Below are 14,564 nucleotides of genomic sequence, written 5' to 3'. Positions count from 1 at the left end.
AATAATAATAATAATAATAATAATAAAATAATGAACAGATTTGATATTTTTGAAAATCATATGAACCATTTTTGAAGATTTATCTTTTAAATATTTAGTGATATTTTTGAAAACTATATAAACCATTTTTTTAAGATTTATCTTTTAAATATTTACTGATATTTTTGAAAACTATATGACCCATTTTTTAAGATTTATCTTTTAAATATTTACTAATAAAAGGACATCAAGTTAAGAAATTGCACATGCTTCCATGATAGAGCCACCATCGTCTTCCAATTAAGCATGCCTTGTAAAACAACACATGTATATGAAAGGTGGCGTCCATCACATCGGCATGCAATGTGAGATTCAATGTGAGTTAAAAACGAAGTTCTTGTGTGAAGCTTTGTGAGAGAAAGAGAGGGTGCTTAAACAATTGTTTTAATTAAATAATTGGGTAACAATTAAGTTTTAGAAATTTATTGACACATTTGGCAGTAACATTTAGCATTTTTATATAGGCTATACAGATGCTGAATGTGGTTTTATTTCTAGTCGTTTGGAAGAACTTACGACCCATTAGTTGCATGTGAAACATGCATAAGAATATATAGTACTAGCCGATATCTCTTATCTATAATAAATAACTAATATGTTGCAAAATGGTCCATATAGATGCTTGATCCTCAACGGACCTCGCACTGTGGTGACGGTTCAACTATGATGCAACTAATATACGAATAAAGAAAGTGACATTAGTGATATTTTATGATGGTGGCATTGATCCATTATCCCGAAAAGTTGGATGCTAGTTATGGTTAATGCTATTCCTTTTCCTTTATCTCTTTTTAGGCATCTTAAAATATTTGATCATGACTTTCTTGCAACCTTTTCATTACCTTTCTCAATAGTGTTTGCTTGTTGACATGATAGCTTTCACTTGTGGTTTATCCTTTTTTGATAATTTGACAAGGGCAAAATAGGTATCAATATGCATAAATTTTTAATGATATTTCAATCTATTTAATAAATTTAATCAAATTCCTTGTGATACGATCCATATCAATCTATTTAATAAGTTTGATCAAATTCCTTGTGATACAATTCATAGGAATATGGAATCAAGACGTTCCAAACATATTTTAGGCTTACGAAAGCAAAAAAAAATTCTTTTATAAAAAAACGATTTAGTTAAATCAGGAATGATCACAAAAATAACCAGAAATATGAGTTTATTTGTTTATAACTAACTTTTGAATCATTTATAGAAATAACCACAATTTGAAAATGGGTCATAGCGGACTTATTGAGTTATTTCAGACTAACTTTATGTTAAATGTGTGTATTTCTGTGTGTTTGTACGTGTAGGGGATACATGTGAAAAATACTAACTTTATGTTAAATGTGTGTATTTATGTGTGTTTGTACGTGTAGGGGATGCATGTGAAAAATGGTCTGATAAAGTTTTTCTAATTTTTTACATGAATCTTAACTTTATTTCAAAAAAAATTCCTCACATTTATTCAATATTTTTGTTCCGACCCTTTTCGCAAGTTTATTGGCATTTAACAATTTTTTCGGGAAAAAAAAAAGAAAAAATAAACATTTGTTTTCCAAAAAGCACTCATAATTGAGAAACATTTTTCGTTTTAGATCCTAATTTTTATGTTTTCGTTTGTGCTCCTAATTGTAACTTTGATGGAATCAAATCACAATGGTTTCGTTTTTTAATTTGACTAAATGTTTTGTATCCGTAATCCGTTAATTTGAAGACTGAAAGTTCTATGTTGGGTGACGGAATTTTATGCGTATGCTAATTTGAAAATAGATAACAATGAAATGCTTAAGGTTTTTGTTGACTTTGTTATTATTGATAATACTATTGATGAGAAAAATATATATTAAGTCTCAAAATATATCTAATTAGATTATTATGGATCAAACACCAAACTTGAAATAAGATTTTCAAACATAGGAATTCTATCTTTATGTTTGATTTTGATATGCATTGCCAATAAAATTTGACACAAGAACCTCTCTTTGTTTAGAAAACAATATAAAGTTTCATTTAATTATTAATGTGGAAAACATTCAATAACACCACACGAGCATGAGGAACAATAACATAAGAATTATAAACCAGAACGAAAAAAATAGTACAGACAAAAAAGTTTGACAAATATAAAGGTTTTGAATGACTATTGTTAAAAGTTCAGAAAAAAAACAAAAAACAGAAAAGAATGTAAAGATCTTTCCAAAATATAAAGCTTAAATGAGAAAATTAAACTTAGTAAATTCGGCAAATGACCAAAATGTAGGGTGAGTTCGAAGAAAATGACCATAGGTTCTGCAGAGGGGGTTCTGCGGAACCATAAATACCTCTGCGGAATGTGAACACCTCTGCGGATTTTGGTTTTTTTCATTTTCTTTTTCGTTTTCTTTTTTTTTTGGTTTTTTTTTTGTTTTCGTTTATTAATATATTTTTTTAATCACATAAGGTATTATGTGATTATTATGTAAAAAAAAATATTTTTCCTTTTTCTTATTTAATTACCCGTTTATAAAATTGTGTGTTTAATAAAAATTATACAAATATTCTATGTTTTTTATAAAATTATACACAGTGGTATTCTAAATAATAAACATATTTTAAGTAGGTTACAAAAGATACTTTAGAAAACATAAACATACAACCTTCATAATAAACATACTTTGAAATAAACTTCATTAAAGTCTTTGTGGATCCTCTACAGCTCTGTGGAATCTTTGTTTTTTGATTTTTTTTTAATTTTTTTTCCCTTTTTCGTTTTTTTGTGTTCATTTTCATTTATTAATATTAATTTTTTTTTTTTTAAATACACTAATACGTTATGTGATTATTATGTAAAAAATTTGACAAAAAAAAGTTAAAAATAATGAAATGTGTTATATAATACGTTTGCTACTGATGTATGTTTTCCATGTATTTTTACTGTTTTGTATTTACAAATCACTCTCCACAAACACAATGAAAAAATAATTTCTACTGGTAATTGAAACTCACAAACTCACAAAAACCCATTAAAATACGTATATAACTTCTATAACTAATCCGTAGAGGTGTACACATATTCGCAGAGGAGTACACTGATCCGCAAAGGTGTATACTGATCTGCAGAGGTGCACACTGATCTGCAGAGATGTACACAGATCCGCAAAGGTATATACTGATCCTCAGAGGTGTACACTGATCCGCAGATGTGTATACTGATCCGCAGAGGTGTACACTGATCCGCTGATAACAGTTCTGTGGACTGATATTAAACATAAGTTCATTATTTTTAACCTCTTTTTGTCAATTTTTTTACATAAAACATAAGGTATTAGTGTATTAAAAAAAACTAATATTAATAAATGAAAATAAAAAAACGAAAAAATAAAAATTAAAAAACTCAAGATCCGCAGAGGTGTTTCGGTTTCTCAGAGACAAACGTATTACATAAAACATTTCATTATTTTTAACATTTTTTGTAGAATTTTTTACATAATAATCATATAAGGGATTAGTGTATTTTTAAAAAAAATTATATTAATAAACGAAAATGACCGCAAAAAAACGAAAAAACGAAAAAAAAATCGAAATCAAAAAACAAAGATTACGCAGAGCTGTAGAGGATCTGCAGAGCTGTAGAGGATCCGCGGATCCTTCAGTGAAGTTTATTATGAAGGTTGTATGTTTATGTTTTTTAAAATATATTTTGTAACCTACTTAAAGTATGTTTATTATTCAGAATATCGGTGTGTGTAATTTATAAAAAAACATTGTATATTTGTATAAATTTTATTAAACACATAACTTTTATAAACGAGTAATTAAATAAGAAAAATAAAAAACGAAAACAATTTTTTTACATAATAATCACATAATACCTTATGTGATTAAAAAAATATTAATAAACGAAAACAAAACAAAAAAAAAAAAAAAAAAAAAAAAAAAAAAAAAAAAAAAAACGAATAAAAAAATGAAAAAAACCAAGATCCACAGAGGTGTTCACATTCCGCAGAGGTGTTTATGGTTCCGCAGAACCCCCTCTGCGGAACCTGTGGTCATTTTTTAAAATGTTCATTTTTGTGGTCATTTTCTTTAAACTCACCTTATATTTTGGTAATTTGCCGAATTTTCTCAATTAAAAATATAAGATATTTACTATTATTAAAATGGAAGAAACTAAAGTGAGAGAAGACTAGTCTTGAAGTGTGTAATTTGTGTCTGTCCTTTAAATGTGATCCTAAAATTGAACACCAATTTGATTTATAGTTTTTGCTATTATATAATCATTAGATGCTGTGATTAGTTTCATAATTATATATTTTTATGCATGTTTGTTTTCTTTCGTATAACATGTTAACAATTTAATATACATAATTTTACTCATTAAACAAACCGATATCAACAAAACTTATGTTTATTGATGCGTTGATATTCGTTCACTTATTCAAATAAACTTAATCCAACAAACATTAATAATAATAATAATAATAATAATAATAATAATAATAATAATAATAATAACAACAACAACAATAATAATAATAATAATAATAATAATAATAATAATAATAATAATAATAATTTCCTCTTGGAATAAATGATCACTCCTTGATATATAGCAAATACAAATGATACTGTTTTGTAAATATGAAATATAATACTAGTAGCAAAGCAATTTAATTTTAATTTATCTGCGAAATTGCCCCATTAGTCATCACCAACAAGACAACAACTTTTCTCATCTAGAATTATCTACACATAGGAGCATTTTCAGTCGCAAGGACCTTTTTTCTTTAGGGTGCTTTATGATTTAACTTTCTCCGTTGCTAAAAAGAACTTAATATTTTTCAAAAGTAACCACAAAAATATTAAAATGGTTAATAGTTACTTCGTCTAATTTTATTATATAATAATCACCACATTTATGATAATGGTCTAAGGAAATTAGTTTCCATGACTGATTTGCAAGTCTTTAATTTAGTGAACTTTTTGCATATGAAAAAATAAATATTCTTCTATATTTTGTTTAAATAAGATATCTATTAATTATTTCCTTTAATCCTTTTTCTTTATTTTATTTTGAAACATGTGTTATCTAATAAATATAAAGATAATTAAAAACAAATAGTAAAAGGATATTTGATTTCTCTTTTGCATATAGATACCAAAAAATCCCAATATTCAATGTAATAGCTTTCTTTAGGTGCTTTATGATTTAACTTTCTCCTTCTCTAAAAAGAACTTAATATTTTTCAAAAGTAACCACAAAAATATTAAAATGGTTAATAGTTACTTTGTCTAATTTTATTATATAATAATCGCCTCAGTTATTATAATGGTCTAAGGAAATTAGTTTCCTTGACTAATGACTAATTTGAGACTCTTTAATTTTTCATGAACCTTTTGCATATCTCTATTTTAATAAATGAATAGTATTAATTTTTTTGTGTTAAATGTCACTTTAATACAAATCTTCATTAATATTATGTCATGTGTGATGTAGATATATTAGGCAATATTTCAAAATTCAAATTTATATTTTCTAATTATATGTTAAATTTGAAGTTATAATAATTTAAAATTTTGTTATATCTCTTAATTAATAATTTATTTAAAATGATTTATTTAAAACATTTGATTAATAATTATAAATTTTTATTATAAAAGTTTAATTAATATAACTGTGGTCCCACGGGTTATAAACAAATAAAAAATAAATATCTTTCTTATTTATGTATGATAATGACATGTGATATCTATTAATTCTTTTTTTTAATCTTATTTTTATTTTTATTCTTTTACCAAAAGACTTATAGTTCAGCGGTATCCGGTGTTGCATTCCCTCATTGAGGTTGAGGGTTCAAGTTTCATTGTGGATATAAATGAAATAATATATGAGTAGTTTAGCATATATTTATATTTGCCGTTCAAAAAACAACATTTTTTTATTTTGACATATGTCTTGATCTAGTGAGTATAAAAATAAATAGAAACAAATGGTAAGAGAATATTGGATTTCTCTTTGCATATAGATAGAAAAAAAAATCTTAATTCCATGTATAAGGTGTTTCTTAGGTCGGACGATATGGGGAGCGGGGAGGGTCGGGGGAAGTGTCCCGCACGGAGGAACACCGCACCGGGAGTGCGGGAAGGGAGGCGCGGGAAAGAGGTGGGGGGAGGGGGTGCCGCACTCTCTCTCCTCATTCTATTGGCCAGTTATTTTTTATTTTTTTCTTTTATCTTTTTTAATGTTTATAAAATTATATACCTAATAAAAATATAAAAAATATAACAAAATTTATGGTTTTTAATTCCTTACAAAATGAGTATAATATATGTATGAAATATATTTTAAAAAAAATAAAAAAATAGTGAGAAGAACTTCCCACCCATTCATTGGGTTTTAAGTGAAGAAAAGGAAAATGAGGGAAATGGTGGTGTAACCCACAAAAAGTTAGGGAAACATCCCTCCCATACCTTCCGGTCTTATCGGGTACTACTATTGATACCCCTTAATGATTGTATTTGTACTTATCATACCTCTTTAATAATTATTTTATAGGTATACTGTAAAATTCAATATTGATAATTAATCAATCATTGTTTGGTTGTTTGTAAAAGTAATTATTAATAATTATTAGTTATATATATATATATATATATATATATATATATATATATATATATATATATAATTTTAATTATTGCCTTAGTATTTTCAACTAATGAGTATTACTTATTAATCGTTATATTAATATAATTATTATATTATTAGTTTCAATTAATATTTAATAATTAAATATGTTGCTTTAATTTTCTTAGTAAACCATTCTAATCTTTTACATTATTATTTTACTATGTGTGAGAACCGTATATTATACGGGTTAATTTAAAAAAAAAGTAAAAAAAATAAAAAAAATCAACATTAAAGTGTAAGCAGTAAATATTTTTTAATATAAAACTTTAAAATAAAAAAGAAATGAACGTATTTGTTGCGATTTAATTTCATATATATTATAATTAATATTTTACATATATAAGTATATGATTTTAATTTTAAAATTTGAAACAAATTAGAAATTAACAAATGGATAATATTTATTTTAAAAATATCACAAAATGACAAATGTTAAAACTCATGAGAGATTGACAAATGTCAAAATTATTTTTATTTATTAGAAAGGATTAGTTCTGATTTTTTTTATGTGGATATTAAACTTTTGTCTCAGAAATTCGTAGATCTGATTTTTGTGAGTGGCGTAATGATGGACCCATGCAACCATTTAGTTTTTGCTTTTACATTTGGGTTATACGTTAATAAATATCATAAATTGTAAACAGTTAAAATATATTATAAATTTTAACATATTTAATATATTCATGGAAATAATAATAATAACTTTTAAAATATATTATCAATTTTAACATAGTTAATATATTCATGGAAATAATAATAATAATAATAAGAGTTGGACGTCCCAAATAAAACATTTTACATTTAGGGAAAATGACTCTTGAGGGTAATTAACTTTTGCGTTTGTACTCATTTGGTCCCTTTTTTTTTTGTATTCAATATACCATCGAACTTGTTGTTGGTGTTTACCATAGCCCTTTTGACCGGCTTTTGACCTGTGATAGCCGGTCAAAGGGTTATGGTGAACACAAACAACAAGTTCGATGGTATATTGAGTACAAAAAAAAGGAAAGGGACCAAATGAGAACAAACGCAATAGTTGGTTACCCTCCTGATTCATTTTCCCTTTATTCATTTACAACAAATCTCACATCATCTCCTACTAATATTAATGACTTTATGAGATTCATTCTTGCTTCTCTTCAAAACATAACCTACGAAAGGACATTATTCATACATGTACAACTTTGTAATGCACTTGAATATTTATTATGGGAATCTTGACTAAGCAGGCGCATTTCATGACTACATTTACATTTCCAATAAAATGATTTATCGTATCATGGATTCTAGACAAAGTCTACAAACGAGTGGAATCACAAGTGCTATGATTTTTGAGTTTACTTAGCTTTAAGATCGAACTCATGGGATAAGATACAACATCAATATGTACAATATGATGGTGATGTGTCTACAAAAGCAGCATGATATTGGACATATTGATGTTGTATCTTATCCCATGAGTTCGATCTTAAAGCTAAGTAAACTCCAAAATCACAGCACTTGTGATTCCACTCGTTTGTAGACTTGTCTAGAATCCATGATACGATAAATCATTTGATTGCAAATGTAAATGTAGTCATGAAATGCGCCTGCTTAGTCAAGATTCCCCTAATAAATATTCAAGTGCATTACAAAGTTGTACATGTATGAATAATGTCCTTTCGTAGGTTATGTTTTGAAGAGAAGCAAGAATGAATCTCATAAAGTCATTAATATCAGTAGGAGATGATGTGGGATTTGTTGTAAATTAGTAAAGGGAAAATGAATCAGGAGGGTAACCAACTGTTGCGTTTGTTCTCATTTGGTCTCTTTCCTTTTTTTTTGTACTCAATATACCATCGAACTTGTTGTTTGTGTTCACCATAACCCTTTGACCGGCTATCACAGGTCAAAAGCCGGTCAAAAGGGCTATGGTAAACACCAACAACAAGTTCGATGGTATATTGAATACAAAAAAAAAGGACCAAATGAGTACAAACGCAAAAGTTAATTACCCTCAAGAGTCATTTTCCCTTACATTTATATAGATATCGATGTTTTAAAATTAAATAAAATATATTAATGTGATGTAATTTGAAAATTATTATTTGAAGGTTGCTAAATCGTATAAATAGGAGTCGCAGTTAGGAATTTAAAATGATAGTATCGGGTGTTACATTTCTAACACCCAATCAAAAATAGGCAAAAAGTAAAAATGATTATGTAATAATTATGACAATTTAAGGAAAAAATAGATGTAATGATTAAGAGGGTATGCTTAGACTATAAAGGGGGTATGGATAGTATAACCTTTCTTATCTTAGCGTGGACATAGGCAACAAAAAAAGTGTAAATTACACTAATGGCCTTATGGTTTGGGGTAATTTGTGTATTTGGTCCTTAACTTATTTTTTTAACTTGAAATATTTCAACTTTTTGATTTTGTTACACGTTTGGTCCCTGCCTTACCTAAAAAAACTATTATGCCCTTTATTAATTCCTTTTTGAATTTATTTTAGTATTTATGTTATTTTAATTTTATGATGTATATTTATGATTAATCTAATACTCATTCTTCCATTCCAGTTCCTGTTTGCCAGAGTATGCCGCTGGAGTAAACTAACACCATTTATACAACCATCGGATTAAACCCACCCACCACCACTAAAATAACAAACAACCAACAATCATCACATCCTCTTCCTTTCCAACTAAAACAAGTGTCGTCCAGCACAACCACGGTCAGATTCTTGAAAACAAATCCAAAACCAAGAACAACCTTGATGAATCAAAACAAATACAAATCAGATAATCAAAATCAAAACATATAATCAACGCCAAATTAAACCAAAATAAAAAACAATCATGAAACATATTTCTAGAAAATCATGATGGTGGCTCCGATGAAATAAGGGGAGGGGAGAAGTTAGAACCATAGGAAGGGAGAAGAGGGAACCAAATCGAAGTTTCCTCCAGGAACAAATCCGAATGTGATGAGGTCGTCAATAAGGATGGAAGTGGAGCAATCGATGATAAGGAATTTCGTAGGACCCCATAAACCATCGGACCTCCGTTTTCCCTTTCGACATCAAGATATAGAAAAGAAGACATCAAGATATCAGCCTACCCTTCCTCGTCCTTATTCAAGTGCAGCGAGCAAATCCTAGACCACCTAAAGCTACCATCGTGAAATCAAAACCCTAGATTGTAGCAAAGGTCAAAACGTTCTTTCGATCAAAACCCAAAATACACCTTAAACTTACAAAATGATTATAAGAACGAAAAAGAGAAGATGGCAGGGACAGAGAACCTTCGACTATTGATTGTCGGAGGAAGAATGTGACGGGGAAGCTGGTGAGGTTGGATGTATGGGAAACGAGATGGTGAAGTATATGTTGGAAGGTGATGGTGAGAGGCCGTCGGCGGAGGAGAATCTGAGCGGCTATGGTGATTTCTGGCAGGTATGGTGGCTTCCGGCACTAAGGTGGTTTCTGGTGGCTATAATCTTCCATGCCACTCCAACGATTTAGGGTTGAGTTAGAAGAGAGATATCGGGTTTAGAAGAGGAAATGAGGGTGTGAATCCCATAATATTTTTTAATAATTTAAATAATAAATAAAACAAAACAAGAAATGGTATATTGGTCATTTTAGTTCTGTCAATGACCAATCATGCAACAAAAGCAAACAGTAGAGACATTTCGAGTTAAAAAAATAAATCAGAGACCAAACGCGTAAATTACCTCAAACCACAACGACCATTCATGTTATAATAATAAAAAACACTTGATAATAACAAATTTAAAACATCCTGTGATATAAGTATTTCTCAAATGTTTCAAGGAATTCAATATTTTTTTGAAATATGCATATTTCATCGATCTAGGAGTATATCACGATATTATATTCTCATTTTTTCCATTAGCTTCCTCTTTTGGAAACTATATGCCTATTCGATACAATATTAACAATGAACAAAGGGAAAATGGTTTATAAAGATAACAAATTTTATTTTGATTAAAAATATCATTAATTTTATTTATAGACATTATATCATTAAACTTGTTAATTTGTTAAAAAAAACATCACTACTATCTAGAATAATAGGTTCACCCAATTTTATCTCAAAAAAATTATTAGATGTGAATATATGGATAATGTCTTAGAAAGGTAATAATTTTTTCTTTGTTCAATTGCTATCATTAAATTTTATAATTTTATAGAAAAAAACTATTTTTTAATATCTTTTCGAAAACCATAATTAATAATTTTTAGGACAACCGATAAAGAACTCATATAGATATTTGAAGAGGTGCTTACAATTTCACGCCCTAGGGTTTTTAATTTAGAGAAATTAAATTTTCTTCTACTTTTTGTTCCTACATATCCCCTACCCAATGAAATTGTGACATGTGTAACATTTAATGTTCATTTAATTATATTTAATGATATTTTAAGATACTAATATGACACATATCATTTAAATAGGTAGGCGTATTGGTAGGATAAAAAAGTATGAGAATATTTAATTTCTCCAAATTTAATAGATCTTGAAACAATTAGTGATTCAAAAGATACTCCATAAATTTAATTACACATAGAACTTGAAAAACACCAAGATCTACCTCCCTAAATAACTCTCTAAAACAGAATCCATACAACTCATATTTATGCACATCTGCAGATATAGAGGTCACTCACAGGACAGAAATTCTCCTGTAAATAAAAAAAGAAACATATTTATTTACAATTATACCCCTAGATAATTTGAGTAATCACAGCTATGTCATTATTGGAGAAGAAAATTGCCAAAACTGGATTAAATAAATTACCAAATGGATAGTTCCATGATAATATAGCTCCAACTACACCCAAGGGGTAAAATTCCAATTTGAATGTTTTGTGAAACATTAATCAGATGATCTAAAAAATATTGTAGTAGAAATACATTCTTTTCAATTGCTTTTGTAGTAATGTTGATTGGTAATTGAAATAATCAATAAAAAAGAATTGAAGATAGAAAATCAAATACTGTTCTGAAAGAAGCCAAATAATATTCTCACATTAGTTGAATCAATAAACCCAATTGCGCACGACTCACATAAGAAATGATATCTCACCTTCTATTATATAAGTAGTCAATATAAACATTAATAAAAATTAGCTTTTTTTTAGTCCTTATAGGACAATGACAATTGTATTTCCAAATATCAGGGGTATCCAAGTCCTTTGTTAGTCCTTTTGTTAGCGTCATTTTTTTGTTTGTTGCCTAGAATTGTAATAAATAGTCGACAAAACTGCACAAGTAGTACTTATGGTATGTCGAGAATTGTCACTTTGGTCCAAAAAAGTTTAGATTAACCCCATAGGTCCAAAGTTTTCATTTTGTTGCAAGTTTGATCCAATTACTTTAAACTCTTTTGTAATGACGATATTACCCTTATTTTTTTGCTTTTTCAGGGTTTTTTATTTATTTAAATATTTTTATGATTAAAAGAAAAATAAAAAAGAAAATATTTCTCTCCCCCCACCCCTTTCTCTCTCTTCTTCAGCCACTGCTACACATCTACTGCTCATTGGAAACCACTGGTGCCACCGCCGGATATCGTCGCTATTGTCGAAAATCGCCGCTATCGCCTGAGATTTAGAATGTTACGACCACCATGGCCCGGAAAACAAGTTTAGAGAGGCGGTCGTCTTCCTCAACAAACCCTAGATCGCCGCCCATATCTTCCTTAGCAAACCATTATTCGGAGTACATGTGATCTTCACCATCTTCATGTCACCTTCTCATGAGAGTTCCTTAGCAAACTATAAGTGAGTTCTAAAACCCTTCACAGTGGCGAAGACGTCTTCCAGATTTGAAATTCGACATGAAAATATGTGCTCCTCTCCAAATCTACCTCTGCATGCCATGGAAGTTTTCGATATGAACAAGTTGCCTCTGGTGACAAACATGTTTGAGCCCTTGAATGGAAACAAAAGATAGTCTGAGCCACTGATTTTCCCGTAAAAAAATAGGTGGTCTGAGCCCTTTCATTGCAGGTGATGGTTTATAGCAGACATTGGTGTCATTCCGGTGATGTTGTAACTCAAGGTTCATAGATCTGTGTAGGGTTTTCAAGAAGAAGGTTAGACCGATAGATCTATCTAGGGTTTTCATAAAGTTAGGCAGTGGCGAAACCCTAATCTAGTCGAAGAAGAAGGACGACAGTGGTAATTGGGAGCTGGAACTCTAGAGATGTTAGCTATTGTTGGTATGACGAACAAGGATGACGATGTAACCCAATATGTTTCTTTGTGGCTGAAGAGATGGCCGACGAAGTTTCCGACAAGAATAAAATTGTGGTTGATTGTGTTCTCTGATGAGAATGGCAGGTGGTCGTGGGTGTCAACGGCCAATAATGGTGGTGGTGGTCTTATCTCCGTGTTAACTAAAATTAGGTGCGAGTGTCAAAATGGGTATGAGAGAGAGAGAGAGAGATAGAGAAGTGTTTTATTTTTTATTTTTCTTTTAATCATAAAATTATTTAAATGATAAAAAAAATGAAAAAGCAAAAACAAAAACAAGGGTAAAATTGCCATTATAATAAATTTTAGAGTAAACCGGACCAAGTTTGCAACAAAATGAAAACTTTAAACCTCTGGTGCTAGTCCAAACTTTTTTGGACCAAAGTGGCGATTTTTGACATACCATGGGGACCATTTGTGCAGTTTCGTCTGAATAGTCAAAATAAACATCAATAAAAATCACATGTTGCGTCATTTTTTCCATTTTACAGCTTTGATATCCAAATCTTGATTTTGAGAAAGTCTAAGAGATAACTTGCATGTGACTTGAACTACTAAAGGAAATCGATAACTTACAAATTCATTAGAGATTCACGTGATCGCATAATCTTTAATATTCGTTTTCCTATAAATTTTACATTTCGAAACGTGAAATTCAATCAAAGCGTTCAAATGTGGATATCACCCAAAAAAATTTAAAACCCTAGAATAATGAATAAGGCATGATCGTAATTGACTGGCCTTAAAGTTCAAATCAAAACCAAATACCTTCAAACTAAGAATAGGGTCATCACTGCTTTCTTGTTCTTCGGTGTGTTCAAGTGGTCGGGATAAGTAAAACAGTATGGCACCTCCGCCTATGCCAGTGGTGATCGACATTGTCATAGATGATTTGTCCATGTCCCTCGCTTCTTCCTAGTTCCCTGTCGATCTCATCTGATCTCTCGTAATTTGATTATTGAATATACTGAGAGGTTCTGCTTCATTTCAATGGACAACCAAGCGGTGGAAGGACCAAATCTGGGCGGCACAAAAAAATAAGCCATAGGCCTGTAAGTCCCTAATCTGCCTGTGTATCAGTCAGATCCGTTTGATGGTGCGGAATCCCAATCAAATGGATGATGTTAGATAAAATAGAAGAGAAGGAGAAGAAGTATAATATGAATCTTGAATGTATTGATAATATTAATGAAGTTCCTTACACAAGATTCACACACATACGCTCCTTGTTCTCTCTGGCCGTAAACTCCTTCTAGTTCATCAATCACGACTCCTCAACCTAACACCTCTATTTATACTTGGAATATGGGCCGGATAACACATGGGCCGTAAATGAGTTTACGGTCGTAAGGTGTTTACGGCCGTAAACTAGACCATAAATTCATAAATATTACAGAAAAATACAATTGCCCAGAAAAGTAAAGTATAAACCATATTTTGACCCAACAATTTCCCCCTTGGTTTATAACTTTCTTTTCTTAATTGACCCAACAAACTCCCCCTAAAAAGTAGCTGGCTTTCTTGATAATCTTCATTGGGAACTTGGCTTCAGCATTAATATTCAAATTCTTCACGACTTCAAGAT

General features: G+C 29.6%; 1 long non-coding RNA gene across 1 annotated transcript; it reads right to left on the bottom strand.

The window, feature by feature from the left end:
- Nucleotides 1–9,473: 9,473 nt before the first annotated feature.
- LOC145100206 (uncharacterized) lies at nt 9,474–10,263 on the bottom strand. The gene is made up of 2 exons (XR_013704890.1): nt 10,000–10,263; nt 9,474–9,889 (listed from the first exon to the last, which is right to left on the bottom strand). It is a non-coding gene; the product is annotated as an uncharacterized LOC145100206 (long non-coding RNA).
- Between the last annotated feature and the right edge of the window lie 4,301 nt (nt 10,264–14,564).

This window comes from Lactuca serriola, chromosome 4 (assembly GCF_051521515.1).
Source record: "Lactuca serriola cultivar US96UC23 chromosome 4, Lser_US96UC23_V15, whole genome shotgun sequence".
NCBI lineage: Eukaryota > Viridiplantae > Streptophyta > Magnoliopsida > Asterales > Asteraceae > Lactuca > Lactuca serriola.
The sequence above is the reverse complement of the archived record's forward strand: the minus strand, read 5'-3'. Positions and strand labels throughout refer to the sequence as shown.